General features: G+C 37.6%; 1 protein-coding gene across 12 annotated transcripts in view; it reads left to right on the top strand.

Annotated features, from left to right (window-relative positions):
* Positions 1–17,361, top strand: part of MCTP1 (multiple C2 and transmembrane domain containing 1) — a 564,253-nt gene that overhangs the window by 183,608 nt on the left and 363,284 nt on the right. The window lies entirely within an intron of this gene.

Raw genomic sequence — 17,361 nt, 5'->3', positions numbered from 1 at the left:
CCTAGACTTTCTTCCTTCCCCACTTGTCCCATTCTTGATCATCTTTCTCCCTAACTTCCTTCCTCCCCACCCTTTCCCTCTTGTCAACTTCCCATTTTCCATCTTTCTTCTCCTCTCCTCCTTCATCCCAATTCATTCTCCCATCTTCAACGGAGCAAATAGCTGATACCTTGTCACGAGCCTGAGGTGTCTCAGCTGGGCTCTTCCTGAGTGGACAGAGCCATCCACCCGGGAAAGCAGCCCAGTGGGTAACAAGAACCATCTGGGAAGACAAAGAACCTACAGGACTGTGGGAGCACAGAGAAGTGGGTGAGCAGTTATCTCTTTGGGGCATTCATCTAGGAGGTGACATTTCTCTGGGTCATCAGGAAGGAAAGAATGGATGAGATTGAAAAGAGAGGGAAGGGATGTCAAGGCATAGAAATCATGCTTATCAATACCATACATGTGAAAGAATCAAGTGTTTTAGGACAATAAAGTTCAGGGACAGATTTTTGAAACCCACTCCAGTGACCCTGAAGCCCACTCTAATTGCAAACTTCCAAGTGGATGCTAAAGCCTGACACGTAATATGTTTATTTTCCCAAAATAGAAAATGTTTAATAAACTGGTTTGACACAGTAACCAGACTATAATTTTTTCTTGGTTTATTGAGCCAGAATACTATAATGTTCACTGAGCCCAATGATATTTCATTTGGCTTGAGACCTTGTTCACTTCACAGGATTTTTTTGAACTCAAATTATAAACATTAAGTCATACTTGTCATTAATATTCTCAGTTACCATCTTAATACATATTTTTCTTTCTTTCTTTGTGATCTTTTGGTATTTATAACCCCTGACTGAAAAGTTGAGAATATATATTATTATTGACTATATTTTTTCATAGTAATAGAAACTGTTCATATTTTTTCTGCAAACATAATATTTTCTTCGTTTTATTTGTCCACACTGGTATTGGAACTATGCTTGATCTAATGAAATATTGATTTTCACGTCCCTCAGTGTCTGAGTCTAACTTGGGGGAGAAAAAAGGAGATTGCCTTTGCCATCAGGCAAAAGTGAATTAAGTTCCCAGAAAAACAATGTAACGTAGAGGTTATAACAAATGACAATTGCTGTCTTGGAGAATGCTTGCTATTTAGTCAAAGACAGTAGCAGCAGTGGTATTTTGAAAACTGAGAAGAAAGGTTATTTTAATTAATTATATTCTGTAGTAAATTGTTACAGAGATAGTTTCCAATTAATCACACCTCCCTTTATCAATACCTCACTCTGACTTTGAGTGTAACGATGTGATTTGCTTTGAGGACTATGATAGTGTTGCTAGCAGAGCCGTGAAAAGCACTTGGAGTTGTCTTTTTCTTGCTGCTATTGGAATCCATCTGCTGTGTGAATAAGCCCTGGCTAGTCTGCTGGAGACCTGTGGCCCAGCTAACAGCCCGCACCAATGTATGTGAGTGAGACCATCTTGGACTATCTAGTCCCCGCTGAAATGCTGTGTAATTGTAGTGACTTGGATGAGTCCCACTAAGGAACTCCCTCGCTGAACCCGGTCCAGAGTTCTCAGCTAGTAAGGTAATTGTTGTTTTAAATTACAGCGTTGGAGAGGCTTGTTTCACAACCGTATTTAAAAACTGCATGCCACTCTTCTACGTAATCTCACTTATACCATGAGAGTATAGATAGATATCAGAGTTGAAACTAGATTAAGTCTTTAAGTGCTTTTAGTGGAATAATTTATAATAACTCAAGATATGAAAAACATAGTTTCAAAAAGCATATACTAAAATAAGTAAAACACTTGACATTGGAAACATTAATTATCTAAAATATTTGCTTATTATTTATAATCTCACCTATTGACAGAACAGATTTGAAGCATTTTGCAGTACGGAAACATGCAGACACAGGTAATGAAAAACATGAGTAGAACGAAAATGAATTAGGTAGAAAGAGAAACAGATGAAAAATAAATACCAAGAATGTACTAATTATTATTATCAGGAGCTCAACTTCAGTCTGACCTCGTGGGTAGCCTAGAAAATGTAAAACATTTTCAGTTTATATGGTTCTTATTCAAGTAGGAAGCACACAAATTCATCTGAAGAACAAATCTTTTTTTTCCCCGTAGGAGAAATTTCGTACTTGACCTTAGATGGAGACAGTGAATTTTTTTTGACTACTGTTTTGCAGAAGTTATAAAAACATTATTCTAATGGACATTTCTTATACTGTCTCTTGTAAGAAGCTTAGTATACGTGATCAAATCTTGTATCAGATCATGACTTCTCTGGGGTAATTAAGTGTGATGATTTTCATGTAAGTCAGACCTTGATCAGAATCCAGAAATATTCATGCCACTTCTCCCAGCAGCTCATCTGATTTCTGGCAGGCATTCACCACTTAAGGAGCGTGTGCAGAATGAATGAATATATTAATGAGCACCTGGTTGGGCTGGGCTCAACAGGGAGCACTAGAGGGACTATGGTGAGCAGAGCACCCCTGCCTGTGCCCTTCTGTTACTTAGGTAACTGTGGAGGCAGGTGTGAATCCTAAGTCACCCAGTACATAACCACCCACTATTATCAGTGTCTCAAGCCAAAACACAAGGGACCTAACCTACCTGGTAGTGATGGAAGGCTCCATCGTGGAAGCAGTGGTAGAGCTGAGATCTGCTTGGTCAGGCGGTCCCACCAGATGAAGGAAGGAATAATGGGGGAGAACACACCTGGCAGAAGAGAGAGCTTTTTGCAAAGGTGCTGAGACAGTAGGAGCACAGAGAAGTAAGCAAGGAAGGCAATGTGCCTGGTGAGCAGAGAGTGGGAGTGCGGTCTGAGATGAGGCCCGAGTCCACAGTCATCAGGCTTTCCTCACACTTATTTCCTGGACACAGAAATTCCATCAAAACACCATTTTGGTTTTTTTTTGTGTGTGTGTCTTTTGAGTTTTCTCCGTTAAGCGCATAACACTATTTGTATTGGTGGAAAATTGTGTACAAAAGGTAGCCCCATGAAGTACCTTGTAAAGTAGTGTCACTTTGCTAATTTTTCATGGCTTTGCTTCTTGTTGTACTTAATGTCCTACCCAGCTCAGAGTACTTAATTAAAAAATTCAATTAAATCAGCAAGAGATGGCAAAACACATAGATATAAAAGAACAAACACATTGTCAGATGTGATCGTCCAAATGCCTCTAAGGAGCAAGAGTTATGTGTCCTGCCCAAAATGTTTTATGCAGTCTCTACTGACATTAATAGCATGATAGGATGTTCCTGGGGTTCTCTTTCTTCCATTCTGCTGATGGTGCAGTGAGAGATGTTGTTGTTAATTCTCTATGGATTTGTCACAAATCTTCATCCTTTCAGGTAGAATTTCACTTGGAGAAAAAAAACTAAAAGTCATTTAGAACAGGGTTTAATAAAGGAAATAGATGATTGCGCTGAAAAAGTATAATTATATTGAAAAATAAAATATAACTTTAAGGTAACAAGACTAATTTCTTAATGTGGCTCATAAACCACAGCTTAAGAAATTCTAAATGTTTTTTGAGTAATGGCATAACTGGAATTAGGATAGAGCCCTGTAGGATATTTCAAGAGACTGTATGCTTATATGTAAAATTATGAATTCTGGAATGCATGTTCACAAAGTTAATTTATTTTATTTAATGAAACTCATATATATTCATTCATTCACTCATTCAACCATTCTTTTTTTTTTAAAGATTTATTTGAGAGAGAGAAAGAGAGCACATGCACGTGCATGAGTCGGGGGGGGGGCAGAGGGAAAGGAAGAGAGATCATCTCAAGCAGACTCCCCACTGAGCACAGAGCCTGACATGGGGCTCGATCTCACAACCCTGAGACCATGACCTGAGCCAAAACCCGGAGTTGGACACATTCAACCGACTGAGCCACCCAGGTGCCCCAACCATTTTTTATTGAATGTATGCTATGAGACCAGTTTTATTCTAAATGCTTGGGATACATCAGTAAATAAAAAAGGCAGAAATCCTTGCCCTAGAGGAATTTACATTTTAGGGTAGTATAGATAGATAATCAAATGTAAAAGAAGTTAAGTAAATTGTGTAGTATGTTAGAAGTGATAATTACTATGATAAAAAACCAAAAGTAGAGCAGAGTAAGGGGACTGGGAATGTACCTAGACCAATGTACCTACCATTATAAAATTGTAAATTAGACCTAAATCATAGTAAATAATGAGATTACTTTTTAAATTTATCTTTAGCATTAAAAAGCCTGACCCTGCTTGAGGTCCTTGCCTTAAATTCCATTTCATGATCACAACGTTGGCCACTAATTAGTCATATTCCAGGGTTATATTAGCAACTCCCAAAGTTCTAGGATCCAGTGAGTAAGGAAAAAACCCTCAGCATCAAAACTGAGCCACATGAATAGAAATAGATCTATTGAATCAAACCCATTCCCTAAATCACGTTTTCTGGAGCTCAGACTGCTTTATTAATAACCCTGTCTCTCACATGCTGGGCCTTGGCCTTTCTCTCTTCTCCTGATTGCAGTGTCTTAGATCTGAGAGTTAAACAGAAGTGGTATGAGAAGGGCAGGGTTTCCTTCCTTATTTTTAGAGGCGACTCTGACAACATCAAGATTTGGAAAAGCAATTCTATTTGTTCCTCTTTTATCCCCAGAGAGCATGAGAGCATTTCATCAGGGGAAAAGGAAATAATTGACACCAATTTTGACCACCAGTAGTTTGCCAGAGTTGATTGAATATAGAGTGAACATTGGAATTAATTACAGTTAAAACAGTAACAACAAGAACAAGAAACAAACCCAGAATTTTCCTCAAATTTAAAGATAAAATAATAATACTTTTTATAAATACTTTTTATAAATCTTTTAAAAAAGATTTATATATTTATTTGAGAGAGACCATGAGCATGAGTGGGGGAAGGGTCAGAGAGAGAGGGAGAATCTCAAGCAGACTCCACACTGAGTGCAGAGCTTGATCCTGGGGCCCTGAGATCATGACCCGAGCTGAAATCAAGAGCTGATGCTTAACTGACTGAGCCATTCAGGCACCCTAATAATTTATTAAATGAATAATTTATACCCTTAAATTCTATTTCCTGGTATCTAGCCAAAAAGTCTCTTCCTGGTGGAAACGGAGCAGCTAGTCTTTGCTAATGGCCCATCCCAGATCTGTTACCTCAAAGTGTCTGGGGGGAAAACACACTTTTCCCCACAAAAAGATCGGCGATTCCAGTATGCTTTGTGCCTTTTATTTTGTACATTAGGTAGCTGTGCCTGATAGAAGTTGAGTGAAGACAAATGTGATGAGCCATCTAGGAGAACACACTGCAGCTAGTGAGTTTATTGAGTTACAGGGATCTGATGCACTAGATGAGAACCATGAAACTTGCAAGTCGTGAGCTGAAAAATACAAGGCCAATAACTCGTCCTTTCTGTCCAGTGCTCTCTCTCTTCTAAGATGTTCCTAAACTAGTATTTATGTTAACCTTACAAGTTTTAGTAAAGAGGATTTCTTTGATCTTTGGAAGAAACTGGACACTTTATTTTCTTTATAGTACTTCATAAGTATGGATATAATTTTGTAATCCCAATAGAATAAACATGAGCCATCATTTTTTTAGACATCTGATAGTGCTTTCCAGGTGGCCACTGTAGGTTCTCCTAACAATGTTTTTGTTGTTGTTGTAGGAGCTCCTACTCTGTTTCTTTTTAAACAGCTTTATTGAGATGTAGGTCCTATACCGTACAATTTATACATTTAAAGGATGCAATTCAGTACCTTTAAATGTAATCACAGAATTGTGCGTCCATTACATGATCAATTTCAGAACATTTTAATTAACCCAAAAAGAAATCCTGTGCCCCTTAGTGATCACCTCCGTTCCCTCTGTCCTTCCTACTTCTCCCCTTCCCAAGCACCCCACCCCCACTCTGGCATAGGCAACTGCTAATCCACTTTCTGCCTCTGCAGATTTGCCTACTCTGGATATTTCATATAAGTGGAATTATGCAATATGTAGTCCTTCATGACTGGCTTGTTTCCCTTAACATAATGTTTTCAAGATTCATCCATGGTGTAACATGTGTTAGTACTTCACTTCCTTTGCTAAATGATATTCCATTCTATGGATATACTACATTTTATCCATTTACTAGTTGATGGACATGTGTTTCCACTATTTGGCTATTATGAGTAAGGCTGCTGTAAATATTCCTGTACCAGTTTTTGTATCGATACATGTTTTCCCTTCCTCTTGGGTGAAATTCCTAGGAGTGGAATTGCTGGGTCATACAGTAGCTCTGCATTTAACCAATTGAGTAATGGTTTGAAGAACTGCCAGAATATTTTCCAAAGCATTCATACACTCTTGTGGTTTGAACCACCATAACTAGCTCTGGGTGATTGTCATGGAGCTTTGGGTGAGTGCTAACCACACTTTTTCCTACCTGGCCAGCCTTTTCCTCCTCAAACCAAGCCGTGCATAGGCACCAGAGTGAACTGTCTAAGCATATCTGTGTCATTTCCATTTTAGCCCTCCAGTGCCTTCCTATTCACCTGGATAAGCCCAAGCCCTCCGTAACAGGTTGTATCGGAGTGCCAACCATCTGCCCACTGTCCATCTCTCCAGCTTTGACTTGCTCCACTCTCTGCTTCCCATTTTAGATTCCAGCAGCACTTGGTGGCTCTGGTTCCCCTCAAATATCAGCCTTCAGTCTTTGGACTTGAATCATACATGTCTATTGCCTCTAGGCCCAGTCTGGGTCATTTCTATCCTGGGGTTTTGGTTGTTCAGTTTGACTTTAAAGATAAAGAACTGAAGGATACTTACAGTTTTTAAGTAGTCTGGAGAATAGTTGAAGAAGGTTTGTTGGTATAGAAGATAAAGATTTCTGGATAATTAGACATTTGGGATGCATGATTAGATCAATGTAGAATGAGTGAATTGAATCAGATTTTCCAGACCTGATAAGCTGTGAACACTAATTTCAAGGGAAATTTAGTTTATGTATATGGTTTTATTCATTCATTCATTCACTGAGTTGATTGAGCAGCTACTATGTGCCAATTCTATTTTAAGCCCTGGGGATATGCCAGTCAATAATACAATATACCTGTCCTCAGGGGGCTTACTTTTTATTAAGAAAAACAATAAACAATGAGTGTGAGGAGTAAATCAGGGGAATCTGATTTTATTGTGTCATTGCATGGCATGTCCATTAGATGGACAGAGAAAGCCTTGCTGAATTGGCAAACTTTGAGATGATATCTAAAAGACGAAGAGACAGCCAGGCGGAGAACTGGAACTATCAAATTCCAGGTCATCGGGGCAAAGGCACTGAGACTCAGGTGGTAGCATGGGTTAATTAGTTAATTGCACAGAGTTAGATTTTGATCATATTATTACTGTCTTCAATACAACAATTTATATGTTTAAAATTGTTTCATAAGAACTCAAACCAGATAGTTGATCTACCTGGAAGTAAATACATGTATACTTGTGTTGGTCTACTTGGGCTGCCATAACCAAATACCATAGCCTGGGTAAGTGTAATGACAAAGTTTTATTTTGTCACAGCTCTGCAGATCTGAAGTGCAAGATGAAGGTGCCAGAACATTTGGTTTCTGGTTGAGAGGTCTCTTTCTGACTTGAAGAAGAGCCTCCTTGTTGTGTTTTCACATGGTCTTTCCTCTGTGCATACAAAAAGAGAGAGAGAGCTCTCTGATGTCTCTTCCTCTGCTAAAAAGGATGCCATTACCCTTGAATTAGGGTCCTACCCTTATTACTACATTTAATCTTAATTACGTACCTAAAGACCCCATTTCCAAATACCATCACATTGGAGGTTAAGACTTAAAAATAGGAACTTGGGGACAGCACAATTCAGCCCATAATAATAGTCCAGTCATTTGAACACCCTAAAAGGGTAACTACGTCAATTAAGCAAGCAGTTAGATTGGGAGGGACAAAATGCAAAGTTGTACAATAGAATAATTTCTTAGTAGTTGATGGACATTACTCCCCTCCCTTCCACACAAAACATACACATTCTAATGTTTAATGTATGTGCAATTCAGTGTTAAAAATTTCTTTAAAAAAAACGGTTTTATTTATTTATTTGAGAGAGAGTGCAGAAGCAGGGGAGGGAGAGGTGGAGGGAGAAGCAGACACCCTGCTGAGGAGGGAGCCTGATGTGGGGCTTGATCCCAGGACCCTGAGATCATGACCGGAGCTGAAGGCAAACACTTAACCAACTGAGCCACCCATGTGCCTCTAGTGTTAAAAATTTCTTAACCTTTTAAAACATTTTGTTTTTCAAGGATAAAAGTCCGATGCATTCAGATTCTTGATTGTTGATCACTGAAGGATATTCAAAGAAAGATCTTATGATTTAACTATAACCTATTCTAGGTGAAGTGATATCTTCAGTATACAAATGGAAGCACTTTTAAGTTCTAACAAAACAAAATAAAAAGTCATGCAAAAAGTGAAAGCAGAGAAGGAAAAAATTGGGATAAATATCCTTACAGTCTCAACTCTTTAGATTTTATTGAATAATTTGACTAATTGGTTTAGTCATCACAAAATCCAAGATAGCAGAATCATATGTTTGTGGAAAATAATGCAGTGTGTTAAGTTCTACAAATATAGGGATTATGCTTTTGCTTTCTTATATAAACTAAGAAAGTACTTTCAGTGTATGCATTATAATCAATAGTGATGGAATGAGCAAGGATTGCAAATATTGTAGGGTTCTTTTAAAGGGAAAGTAAATCAGAATGCAGTTCTGGGATCTCGAATTTAAACAAGGAAGTACTGCATTTCAGAACCTAGTGCCTAACAGACATCCAGTTACTGCTGGCTTGACATACATTCTCAGCATGCATATACCTCTAGTGTTAATTCATTAAAAAAAAATCATCATCTTTGGAAATCTCACATTCCAGGATGAAAATAAATGTTCTAACTGAATAAACATTTATATGAAGTAAAGAAATAATCAGATTCTTAAGTCAATATATAAGTTAGATAGTAAATTTTTAACAAATTATATTAAAATGTCACTGTCAAATACACAGAGAATACAGGGGGAATATATAATTTCTTTTTATGAAGCACCAGATGTGCTTTTGAAAGGATATGTTGGAATAACACAGACTGGACTGGCTACAAATTTGTAACTACGCATTCAAAATAGATGCACAGCCCTGCCAGGTGATCCTTCTTTCCCTCTCAAATAAAGTCACCTCCTCTGAGATAAAGTTTTCATTCTTAGCTCTTTCTTCTCAAATCTTCAGCAACTTCTCTTAGTTGATTATTTCTCCAAATACTTACAGAGAAAATAAACAGAGTTGGGCAAGCTGTTCTTCTTCCTACTACCAAAATCTATTGACCTTGGCCAGCAGCCTCATAAAATGGCCATCATATTCCTGCTTTGTCGAAGGCCACATCTGCCATCGGGGCCCTGGCTGCCATCCACAGCTCAGAGACTCAGTTCCTGCAATCATCTCTCTTCTCTCCTGTTTCTGGATGTTTTTCCTTTTTACTGGATAATTCCTATTTGGCATGTAAGCCATGCAATTGGCATGCAATCATGTCACGCATTTATAATTGAAGAGGCAAAAACCCCTCTTTCAGCCCTTGTCATCCTCCAAGTACTTCCCCATTCCATTCACAGGGGAAAGTGTTTTTTTCTTCCTTTTTTAAATGCTTTTCTTCATCTTATCCCTTTTTGATCCAGTTTAACCAGGTTTTCGTTCTTACTACTCCAAAAATGGCTTCTATCAAGATCAGAATCTTCCCAATGCCAAAGGTTATGCTGATGATGGTGGTGATAATAATAAAACACTTCTATAATGTTAACTATGTGTCAGGCACTATTCTAAGTGCTTAATAGGTACTAACTCATTTAATTCTGACAACAACCTGTATAATGTAGATACCATTAGAACACCCATTTTACAAATGAGGGCACTCGAAGGTTAAATAACTAAGTTCTCACTTTTGGTAAGTGGTGGATCCAGGATTTGAACCTGAGAAGTCTGGTTCAGGATTTTATCTCTGAACCCTTACACTATTATCTATATCCTACTTCCTGTCTTTGCAGCTCTTAACATGATTAATATTATCCTGCATGAACCACTTCATCCCTAGGCCTCTGAACTGTGCGGAGTTTTAAAGTTTATTTTGATTAATGAATTCTAATTTCTTACTTTCTTGTCTGTTCTGTCTGAATTGTATTCACTGCCTCTTCGTCCTCCATCAGCCCTTTGAAGTTGTAGTTCCCTAGAGGTCTGTACTCAATCCTCTTCTTTTCTAACACCCTAGCCTCATTGCATAAAATAGCAACTCTACACTGCTGACTTTCAAATGAGCATCTCTAGGCTGACCTTTTCCCATGTGCTCCAGACTTAACAGAGTCAATAGCCTACCAGCATCAGTACTTTGATTTCTGATAGGGATCTGAAACTTAACATTGGCCAAGACAAAACTACTGAGTCTTCACGCTACCCATTCCTGCAAAAACCCCATCCCATAAGTATTTCAAGTTTCAGTTAATGACAGAAAGGCCATGAGGAGTACGTAACTATATTCAGTGAAAATTGAACTATATTCTCTTTGCAGTGCTATTTTGGATTCCCATGGCCGATCTTTGGATAGATTCTGAAAGCTTATCGAAGTGCTCTGGTAAGAGAGCTAGTGTGTGTAACGTAGGAACTGGCTTTCTATTGTACACGTTCCAGCCAGCTACACACCATAGATGCTAGATCATAAGACCACAGCAAACTGTCAGGTGGGGACTGGGAATCAAAAGCTGAGCATAGTTTTTAAGGTAAAAGGAAAGTTTGAAAGTATCATTTTTTTAGTCCTTTGTTTAATCCATACATTTTTGAATCAGATTTTACCATTTTATAAAGTGCCTTTTTCCATTTTATAAAGCAGTCTGACAGATAGTGTGTGCTTTCCCACACAGATCTGTCAGTTCACTCATCTTTACCACACCCACCTATGGTTCAAATGTGAAAACTTTCTGAAGCAGAGAATGCCAGTCAGCTAGAGGCAGTTGGGTGAAAACTCAAAAGTAAAAGTAAAAATTCATCATAAACCTTCATTTATCTGGGCTCCTAAGCTATACCATATGAGTAACGGCTAGGTGGGTAAAGCCCAGGGCCTTTGTGGCATCTCTCAGGCCCCAGGCTGGGTACACGAACAGGATAGATACACACAAACTCTTAAATTTGTATATGTGACCATTAAAAACCTTTTCTTCTCTACGCATTTAGACATCCAAGAATGTCTCAGAATACCTTTATTTGTATATTGCTACATGGCTTTATCTGAGTAGATGAGATCTTGTTACAATCCGAATGCTTTCTTGGAAAGTAAAAGTACAATCTTGTCCTGAATGGTAAATTCTGCCTCTCTTAAGCTCGATGGTGTCTTTAGTGAAAGGAGGGTGACAAATATTTCACATGCAAAGGGGTGGGTGTTTTTCTTGCAAATCCCAAGATAGATGTCATCTCTTAAAAGCATTTTCTCTTCTGAAATACACATTTTGGATCCTCAGTGATATCTAAACTTTGGCTGAAGCCTACACTTAGTGTAAGCTCATAAATCTGTTTAGGTTTTTCCCTAAGCCAGTAAATTAGAAAAATCAAATTCTTTATATGTTATATTCTATTCCTCCAATAGTTCAAAGAGGAAAGCCTAATTTTAAGGATTTTAGTTATTTTTGAATTGTAATTCCAGTATAGTTAACATACAATGTTATATTAGTTTCACGTGTATAATATAGCGATACAAAAATTCTATACATTACTCAGTGCTCATCATGAGAATTGTACTCTTAATCGCCTTCACCTGTTTCACCTATTGCCCCACCTCCCCTCTGATAAACCATGAGTTTGTTTTCTATAGTTAATAGTTAAGTCTGTTTTTTGGTTTGTCTCTTTTTCTTTGTTCATTTGTTTTGTTTCTTAAATTGCACATATGAGTAAAATCACAAGGTATTTGTTTTTCTCTGAATGACTTATTTCACATAGCATTGTGCTCTCTAGATCCATTCATGTTGTTGCAAATGGCAAGATTTCATTCTTTTTTATGGCTGGGTAATATTCCATTTTAAATATATACCACATCTTGGATGCTTAGGCTGCTTCCATAATTTGGCTATTGTAAATAATGCTACAATAAACATAAGGATGCATATATTTTTTTGAATTAGTGTTTTTGTACTGTTTGGGTAAATATCCATCAGTGGAACTACTGGATCATGTGGTAATTCTTTTTTTTTTTTAAGTTTTTGTTTGTTTGTTTATTTATGAGAGAGAGAGAGAGAGCATGAGTGGAGGGAGGAGCAGAGGGAGAGAATCTGAAGCAGACTCCATGCTGAATGTGAAGCCCAACATGGGGCTTTAGCTTAGGACCTTGAGATCATGACCTGAGCTGAAATCAAAAGTCAGATCCTTAACTGACTGAGCATCCAGGCACCCTGGATCATGTGGTAATTCTACTTCTAGTTTTTTGAGGAACCTCCATACACTCTTCCACATTGGCTGCACCAGTTTGTACTCCCACCAACAGGGAATGAGGGCTTCCTTTTTCTCCACATCGTTGTCAGCACTTGTTTCTTGTGTTTTGATTTAGCCATTCCAACAGGTATGAGGTGATATCTCGTGGTTTTGATTTGCATTTCCCTGATAATGAGTGACGTTGAGTATTTTCCATATGCCTGTTGGCTCTTGGTATGTCTTCTTTGGAGAAATGTCTATTCATGTCTTCTGTCCATTTTTTAATTGGATTATTTGGTTTTGGGGTGTTGAGTTGTAAATTTTTTTTTTTTTTTGAGGGAATGTCTTCAAGTGCTTTAATAGAACTATGTACTCAACTGCTTTTGGCAAAGGGCTTCTCCCAAAGGCTTGACTGGATTAATAAATACACAATCCCTTCTAGATAGTCTCCCAAGAGCATAATCCCTGAACTCCATGTCAGGGAAGAGGGGGCAACACACTATACCAAAAGGAAACCAACCCCATCTGTCAAAGGTGAGTATACCCTGACGTCTTGGCATTGGTGGCAAGGGTCTGACCTCACAGGCAGACCAGGGGATGCTGGTGATATTGTAGGAAGACATCTATGCTGGACCCCTGCCTGGCCAAAACCTGGATAGACCTAGAGGAAAGTAGTACAGTCAGGTGGCATGGTGCCTACCTGTAGTCATCCTCCCACTGAGCCTGAGTCTGGATGGTGGATGCCATCATAACAAGGCAAAAGAAGCCAGGTTGAGGTCCTTCCTGAGCCTCTAGGGAGGCACAGAGGGGTCTACGCATGTAGGTGGACACCTAATCCAAGGGAAGGCTCAGGTTGGTCTTGTTCTCTGCCAGGGTAGTCAGAATGAGGTGGGCTGGTGGAGAGAGTTATAGTGGAAACTCAGGTATATGTGCAGGTAGTGCCAAAGACTGCTCATAGCTCTAGCTGCACCAAATCGAGTGGTATAAATTCTTTATGTATTTTGGATGCTAACCCTTCATCGGATATGTCATTTGCAAATATCTTCTCCCATTCCATAGGTTGCCATTTAGTTTTGTTAATTGTTTCCTTTGCTGTGCAGAAGCTTTTTATTTTGATGTAGTCCCAATAGTTTATTTTTGCTTTTGCCCCTGCCTGAGGAAGAAAAATGTTGCTATGACTGATGTCAGAGAAATTACTGCCTGTGGTCTCTTCTAGGATTTTTATGGTTTCAGGTCTCATGTATAGGTCTTTAATCCATTTTGAGTTTATTTTTATGTATGCTATAAGCAAGTGGTCCAGTTTCATTCTTTTGTCCAGTTTTCTCAACAGCCTTTGTTGAAGACTGTCTTTTTTTCCATTGCATATTTTTTCCTCCTTTGTTGAAGATTAATTGACCCTATAATTGTGGGTTTGTCAGCTCTCTGTATTGTTCTATTGATCTATGTGTCTATTTTTGTACCAGTACCATACTCTTTTGATTATTACAGCTTTGTAGTATATTTTGAAATTTGGGATTGTGATACCTCCGGTTTTGGATTTTGGGTTTTTTACCCCCAAATTGCTTTGGCTAGTCAAGGTCTTTTGTGGTTCCATACAAATTTTAGGATTTTTTATTCTAGTTCTATGAAAAATGCTGTTGGTATTTTGATAGGGATTGCATTAAATCTGTAGATAGCTTTAGGTAGTATGGACATTTTAACAATATTTATTCTTCCAATCCATGAGCATGGAACATCTTTCCATTTGTTTGGAACACAAACAATTGGAAACACAATTTCTTTCATTAGTGTTTTGCAGTTTACAGAGTATAGGTCTTTTACCTCCTTCGTTAAGTTTATTCCTAGGCATTTTATTCTTTTTGGTGCAATTGTAAATGAGATTATTTTCTTAATTTCTCTTTCTGCAGCTTCATTATTAGTATATAGAAATGCAATGGATTTCTGCATATTGATTTTTTATCCTGTGATCTTACTGAATTTGTCAATCCTAGTAGATTTTTGGTGGAGTCCTTATGGTTTTCTATATATAGAATTGTATCATCTACAAATAGTGAAAGTTTTTTTCTCTTTTTTTGTCAAAGAAATCTTTTTTTTTTTAAGGTTTTATTTATTTATTTGACAGGCAGCAAGAGAGGGAACACAAGCAGGGGGAGTGGGAGAGGAGAAGCAGGCTTCCCACTGAGCAGGGAGCCTGATGTGGGGCTTGATCCCAGAATGCTGGGTCATGACCTGAGCCGAAGGCAGATGCTTAACGACTGAGCCACCCAGGTGCCCCAATTTTTTTTTTCTTCCTTACCATTTTGGATGCCTCTTATTTCATTTTCTTGTCTAATAGCTATGGCTAGGACTTCCAGTATGGTGTTGAATAAAAGTGGTGAGAGTGGGTGTCCTTGTCTTATTTCTGACTTTAGGGGAAAAGCTCTCAGTTTTCACCATTAAGTATGATGTTAGCAGTGGGCCTTTCAGATACGGTCTTTATTACATTGAGATATGTTCCCTCTAACCCTACTTTGTTGAGGGTTTTCATCATGAATGAATGTTTCACTTTGTCCAATGCTTTTTCTGCATGTATTGAAATGATCATGTGTTTTTCATTCTCTCTCTGGTTGATGTAATACAACACATTGATTGATTTGCAAATATTGAACCACCTTGCATGCCAGGAATAAATCCCACTTGATTGTGGTGAATGATATTTTTAATGTATCGTTGGATTTGGTTTGCTAGTCTTTTGTCGAGGATTTTTGCATCTATGTTCTTCAGATATTGGCCTGTAGTTCTCTTTTTTTGTGGTGTCTTTATCTGGTTTTGGAACCAGAGTAATGCTGGCCTCATAGAATGAGTTTGGAAGCTTTCCTTACTCTTCTATTTTTTTGAATAGCTTGAGAAGAATAGATATTAACCCTTTTTTAAAATGTGTGTAGAATTCACCTCTGAAGATGTCTGGTCCTGGATGTTTGTTTCTTGGGAGTTTTTTGATTACTGACTCACTTTCTTTGCAGGTTGTTGGTCTATTCGAATTTTCTATTTCTTCCTGATTCAGTTTTGGGAGATTATATGTTTCTATGAATTTATACATTTCTTCTATGTTGTCCACTTTGTTGGCATATAGTTTTTCATAGTATTCTCTTATAATTGTATTTCTGTGGTGTTGGTTGTTATTTCTCCTCTTTCATTTCTAATTTTTTCATTTGAGTCTCCTCTCTCTCTTTCTTTCTCTCTCTTTTTATGAAACTGGCTTGAGGTTTATCAATTCTGTTGATCTTTTTTTATCAATTCTGTTGATCTTTTCAAAGAACCAGCACCTGGTCATGGATCTGTTCTATTTTTTTTTTCTTTCTTTTTTTGTTTATTTATGCTCTAATCTTTGATATTTTCTTTTTCTCTACTGGTTTTGAGCTTTGTTTGTTCTTTTTCTAGCTCCTTTATGTGTAAGATTGAGTTGTTCATTTGAGATTTTTCTTACTTCTTGAGGTAGGCCTGTATTAGTACAAACTTCGCTCTTAGAATAGCTTTTGCTGCACCCCGAAGATTTTGGACCATTGTGTTTTCATTTTCATTTGCCCCCAAGTATATTTTTATTTCCTCTTTGGTTTCTTGGTTGACCCATTCAGTGTTTAGTAACATGTTATTTGCCCTCCATGTATTCGTGTTCTTTCTGGATTTTTTTCTTGTGGTCGATTTCTAGTTTCATAGTGTTATAGTCAGAAAAGGTGCATGGTATGACTTCATTGTTTTTGAATTTGTTGAGATTTCTTTTGTTGCCTAATATGTGATCTATTCTGGAGGATATTCTATATGCACTTGAAAAGAATGTGTATTCTGCTGTTTTAGGATGAAATGTTCTGAATATACCTTATAGATTCATCTGGTCCAATGTGTCATTCAAAGCCACTGTTTCCTTGTTGATTTTCTGTTTGGATGACCTATCTGTTGCTGTAAGTGAGGTGTTAAAGTCCCCTACTATTATTGTATTACTATCAATTACATCTTTATCTTAATAGGTGCTTTATGTATTTGGGTGCTCCCATGTTGGGTGAATATTTACAATTGTTATATCTTCTTGTGCAGTTGTTCCCTTTATGATTATATAGTATTCTTCTTTGTCTTTTGTTACAGTCTTTGTTTTAGAGTCTATTTTGTCCAATAGAAGTATCACTACACCGGCTTTCTTTTCATTTTGATTTGCATGATAAATGATTTTCATTCTTTTGCTTTCAGTCTGCATGTGTCTTTAGGTCTGAAATGAGTCACCTGTAGGCAGAATATAGATGGGTCTTGCGTTTTTATCTATTCTGTCACCCTATATTTTTTTGATGGAGTGTTTAGTCCATTTACATTCAGAGTTGTTATTGATAGGTGTGTACTTGTTGCCATTTTGTTACTCATCTTATGGTTGTTTTTGTAGTTCTGTGCTGTTCCTTTCTTCTCTTACTCTTTTCTCTCACAGTTTGCTGGTTTTCTTTAGGGATATAGTTGGATTCCTTGCTCTTTATTTTTTGTATATCTCTTACTGGTTTTTGATTTGTGGTTATCGTTAGGTTTGTATATAACATCTAATGCATATAACAGTCTATATTGATTATTGATGGTCACTTAAGTTTGAACCCATTCTTTACTACTGTCCCTTCCCCACATTTTAGGTATATGATATCATAACTTAATCCCTTTATTTTGTGACTCCCTTGACTGATTTTTATAGATAATTTTACTTCTTTTGTGTTTCTTACTTTTCTTACTCTTACTTATGGTCTTTCCTTTTTACTCAAAGAGTTCCCTTTAGTATTTCTTGTAGGGCTGGCTTAGTGGTCATGAATTTCTTTAACTTTTGT

The sequence above is a fragment of the Ursus arctos genome, unplaced genomic scaffold (assembly GCF_023065955.2).
Source record: "Ursus arctos isolate Adak ecotype North America unplaced genomic scaffold, UrsArc2.0 scaffold_5, whole genome shotgun sequence".
In the NCBI taxonomy this organism is placed as follows: Eukaryota; Metazoa; Chordata; class Mammalia; order Carnivora; family Ursidae; genus Ursus; species Ursus arctos.
This window is presented reverse-complemented; position numbering and strand designations above follow the sequence as displayed.